The following is a 5,704-nucleotide window of genomic DNA, read 5'->3' as shown; positions in this document are numbered from 1 at the left end:
CTGGCGAGGATGTGGGGAAAAGGGTACTCTTGTACATTGCTGGTGGGACTGCAAATTGGTGTGGCCAATTTGGAAAGCAGTATGGAGATTCCTGGGAAAGCTGGGAATGGAACCACCATTTGACCCAGCTATTGCCCTTCTCAGACTATTCCCTGAAGACCTTAAAAGAGCGTACTACAGGGATACTACCACATCGATGTTCATAGCAGCACAATTCACAATAGCTAGACTGTGGAACCAACCCAGATGCCCTTCAATAGATGAACGGATAAAAAAAAAATGTGGCATTTATACACAATGGAGTATTATGCAGCACTAAAAAATGACAAAATCATGGAATTTGCAGGGAAATGGATGGTACTAGAGCAGATTATGCTAAGTGAAGCTAGCCAATCCCTAAAAAACAAATGCCAAATGTCTTCTTTGATATAATGAGAGCAACTAAGAACAGAGCAGGGAGGAAGAGCAGGAGGAAAAGATTAACATTAAACAGAGACATGAGGTGGGAGGGAAAGGTAGAGAAAAGGGAAATTGCATGGGAATGGAAGGAGACCCTCATTGTTATACAAAATTACATATAAGAGGTTATGAGGGGAATGGGAAAAAATCAAGGAGAGAAATGAATTACAGTAGATGGGGTAGAGAGAGAAGATGGGAGGGGAGGGGAGGGGGATAGTAGAAGATAGGAAAGGTAGTAGAATACAACAGTTACTAATATGGCATTATGTGAAAATGTGGATGTATAACCAATGTGATTCTGCAATCTGTATTTGGGGTAAAAATGGGAGTTCATAACCCACTTGAATCTAACGTATGAAATATGATATGTCAAGAGTTTTGTAATTTTTTGAACAAAAAATAAAAAAAAAATAAGGGAGGACTGAGAATGTGTCTCAGCCATAAGGACCTCAAGAGACACGATGAGCAAGGTACCATGGTAAAATCCTGGAACCAGACAGAGCATTAGGTAAAAGCCAAAATCTGAAGAGAGAATGGACCTTAGTTTAATAACAGTGTGTAGTGCTAGTTAATTAGCTGTGACAAATGGCATACTAATGCATGATGATATTGTAGTAGTTCCCTTGTCAATAGGGGATATGCTATGAGTCTCTCATATGGCATGGAGTCCATATATGCTGTTTATATGAGGGATACCTGTCTATGATCACACTTAATTTATAAATTAGGCACAGTAAGAGAAAAGCAATAACTTACCATGGATCTTAGAAACCTTCACACACAGTATTTTTTTCTTAATAAGTTGAGAGTGTTTACCTTTTCACATAGAGAAAACACTTTGTAACTCCTCTATATTGTATTATTCAGGTGACTCAATTTTCAAAGTCCTATTTCATGCTAAGTTCTTGGTTTCACGTATGTTGGGGATGAGAGGGCCAGATGATAAAAGAAAATAAAAAAAGAAGAAAAAGGTAGTCTAAGAGGTTCATTTATTTCCTGCTCCTCTTCTCAACCAATAGGTGGTGTTGTCTGTTTTAAGCTGGTGTCTCTGCCCTCAGGATATTGTAGGTAACCAGGGTGAGATGAAAGGAAGCACTTTACAACTTCGCTGTGGCACTTACCAGCATCACTTCACTTGAAATTTGGAGCCAAGATTAAGTAAAGTAAGAGTTACTTAAACACAAGTGCTGTGCTATAACCATGGTTGATCTGATAACTCAGAGTTATCAGATCAACCATGGGTGGGTAGCTATACATCATGGACACACTGGACAGAGGGATGATTCATGTCTTGAGGGGATGAAGCAACACAGTACAAGATTCCAGCACACTACTCAGAATGGCATGTAGTTTAAAACTCATGAACTATTTATTTCCATACATTTGTAATTAATATTTTCAGGCCATGGATAAATGAAAGCAAGGCTTAGGTTAATGAGAACCACTCCAATGGGAGAAACTTACACTTTCTATGCAAGAACCATCTACACACATGCTATAGCTAGAAGGTGACTGGATGTTAAAATCTTCCCCGCTGACCTTAAGTAATTCTTAACTCTTCTCTGTACCTGGAGGTATAAAATGAGAGAATCTCACTGATTGTCTTAAGGGGTTTTCAGATGAATTTTTGTGGGCTATCATCCTATGGCCTACACAAGAGTCTGAGAAATTTTATCTAAAAGAGCCAGATAGTAAATATTTCAGATTTTGATAGACATAAGCTCTCCATTACAACTGCCCAGCTCTGCTCTTGCAGAGTGAGCACTGTCATGGAGGATGCATAACTTGGTTCCAGTAAAACTTTATCTCCAGAGACAGAATGATGACTTCTTTTCAGCCTACAGGTCATAACTCTTCTGACCCTGATTCTAGACTAGTGGTTCTCAATGTTGACTTTTTTAAGTGTCAAAGCTCCTTCAAAACAATGTTATTTAATTTCTCTGGAGAATGGTATAGCCATAAAAATTTTTAAAAATTCCCCAGGAGGATTTCAGTGTGCATGGAGGGTTGACTCTGATTATCCATAAGAAAGGATCCAAGAGGATTCTATGCATGGGATGTAAGATAAGTAACTAAAGATTAGCTAAGAAGATTTTATTTTTTGTGGTAGAAGTGAAAATAGAATTGGGACACTGAGTTTCCTAAAAATAGAGTACCATCTTTCCACATGTCCTACATTACTCATCACCAGAAGGAAACAATTCTGACATCCAAAAAAGGTCTGTATTCTCTAGTGCCAGTTGCATAAGTCCCTGATGGAGACAACACCCTGTAGAATGTGCCCTGCCTCTGAATATCGGGTGTGAATTCTCCCAGGCATTGTGCTCACACTTCTCCTGTCCTTCAGGAGCCATAATCATTCGATTTTGGTCTTCTGTTCCTGTGAAATGCATTTTGTGGTCTTCCCATATTTATTCTTTCCTTCTTGATGACTGTGTTTATTTCACATTTTTTTTAATTACATTTCCCAGACTCTCTTCTGCTAACATCTATAACACAGTTTTGACCAAAGAGATACAAGCCAATGTTGTCTGAGAGGCTTAACCCAGAAGCTGCCTACAGGATAAGCACAGCAGAGGACTTTGTTTTTATTCTTTGCTGTCTCCCCTCCCATTGGGGAGGAGGATGGGATGTGGAGCTGCCATCTTTCCACTGAGAAAACAAGCCATGGGGTAAGCTCATGGAAGGATCAGCAACAATAGAATGAACTACAATGACAGTAAGGAAAGTTGAGGGATCTTGGGTTACTTGTGGCACTGTGGGATCATCAGACCCCACCTGCCACCTTGTACCTCTGATGGACTTTGTTACATACTTAACTGTTGGTCATTTTGTTTGTCAGACTTCCTCCTTCTCTGAGTTGGATGTGATCATCATGATAGCCTGACATTCCTCCTTAGAGGCAGTGGGTTCTAGGGGGTGGCCTTGCTCTTTACAGATTTCTTGCAGCCTCTGCCAGTGCCTAGAATATGCCAGCAGAAAATAGGTCTGACATTAAACTATCCACTTATGGTGTGGCATCAGAGGGTATCGCATTATGGTGAGGCTCCATAGCAGTGTAAGCTGGGCCAAAGCCCCTACTGACCCTGAGATCTTTAGAGGACCCTCCTTGGCCCATGAGGCTTTGTCCCCCTACTCACCAAGGTCCCAAGGTATGGCTTTAGTTTTGCAGATGTTGCTTCAAATTCTCATTGAGTTTTGATCATTAGAATGCTATTTCCTTGCCCACATCTGACAAGAAGGAGGTTAATTGAGAATCAAGATGATGACATCATCATCCATGGATCCTATATTGGATATTTCCAGAAAATTGTGCCCCAGAATAATTTGCAAGATAAAATTGAAAAATGTATCTTCTATACCACAAAAGGATTATATTTGAGAATCTGAAGGATTCTGATTCTACTAGAGATATATTAACCCAGATAGGCCCCAGAGATGGGACGGCCATCCCAATCTAACTGGCCTAGTGGTTAGTAAATAATTCTATATATCTGAGTCATTACCATCCTGTATGTGCCCAAAAGAAAAATGAGGGTCATTTCTCAGGGGCTGTAAAACAGCTGCCATGATTTCTCTTCAGATGGGAAGATATTTTTTTTCTCACAGAAACCAAGGAGCTAGATAGGAGCTCAGCACCGAGGAAAAGCAAAGTTACCAATTCCCCTGAATTCTCATCTTCTCATTCTAGAAAGAAGGTAGCCTCTAAGATGCCCAAAACCCTTCTCCCTGGAATTGGAGTCCTCAAGTGACTTGAACTACTGCAGGGTAGGTTTGACCAAGTGACCAATTTCCACCACCCAGAACATGGCAGGAGAGAGGAGATGTCATGGCCAAGATACATTACAGAAGGACATGAGCTTCTGACTCAATTGCCTTCCCTGGTTCATTCTCTCTCTCTGCTGGAGAGCATCCAAGGCCCCACGGTCCATCAGCAGTTGCAGGAGTGAGGCAGCCCTGACTCCTGCCCAGTGGCAACTCCCCCAGGACATGAGGCCAGACCTTTGCCAGGCTGCACTCAGTATCCTGACCCACAGAGGCTGTGAGGTAAGAAACATTGGCTGCTTTAAACTGTTAGGTTTTGGAGAAGATTATCATGATGTAATAGATACTTAATATAAAGGGGAAGATGATCTCACACATCAATGCAAACTAATTTCTGTCAGTTTCAGAGGAATGAATTAGATATATAAGTGTCAACTCCCAAACTCAATATTATTATCATCTTTAAAAAACAAGAAAAAAGAAAATTGTATCCTATGCTTTTATGTCAAAATGAGCCCAAGTATTTTCTATAACTAAAATGAACTAATAACAACTATTAACAATTAAAAAAAATAGGAAACTCAAGAATTGAGGTAGAAATGCATTCACCAGGCTAATGCTTCTTTTGCTCCAGATACTGAAAATGTAATATCTTTCAGGATGTGTCACCTGGCCATTGAATACTTGAGGGAAAATGACAGTTATAAAAATCTCTTGTGAAATTTCCCTAACAGCATATGATTCTGTGGTTACTATATGGTGGCATCATCAAAATAGGCCTCCTAATTGTGAAAAATGAAACAGCACCTTTGTGTCACTGAGAAGCATTTAGAAGTGGCATGCACACCAGACAGGGGTGGAGGGGGGATGAAAAGTGCCTTTGATTTCATTGGCGTTTGTCAGCAACTCCTGGGATGGATGCCCTTTCCGTTGATCTGAACTATTTTACTACTCCTGTGCAGAAGAACAGACCTCTTGAAATGCCCTCCAATAGTACTGCTTCCAATTTCTGAGAGCATCTAATCCAGACCAAAGCCTTAGCACCTTTAACACTTCCCAAAAGTACTTAGGACAACCCCAAATCCATCCTGACCCTTTTCAAATATCTCCATATTGAAAGACCTGGGAATGTCCTCTGTGTGCTTCTGCCAAATCTGTCCTATAACAGAGATCAAAGAGTCATCAGGCTGTTATGAACTTTATACTCCAATTCTTGTATCTTAATAAATGAGAAGTTCTTTTACTTTTTTTTTTTTTTGTGTGTGTGTATATATATTTATTTAGCCATGCTACAAGTGTTAGGTGACACAAGTTTTCATCATTTAAGCCAAACTTAGGAAACATGTGAGGAAATGAAAACCCCCACAGTAATCCAAGACTGTCACAACCACTCAGGACTCTTGGGCAGCAATTCTCACAACAACTGTGAATTTCAAGACGCTTCCCCTCTGATTCTATTTCTTTCTTTCCTATTCTAGAA

Source organism: Marmota marmota, unplaced genomic scaffold, assembly GCF_001458135.2.
Source record: "Marmota marmota marmota unplaced genomic scaffold, marMar, whole genome shotgun sequence".
NCBI classification, from domain to species: Eukaryota; Metazoa; Chordata; class Mammalia; order Rodentia; family Sciuridae; genus Marmota; species Marmota marmota.
The sequence above is the reverse complement of the archived record's forward strand: the minus strand, read 5'-3'. Positions refer to the sequence as shown.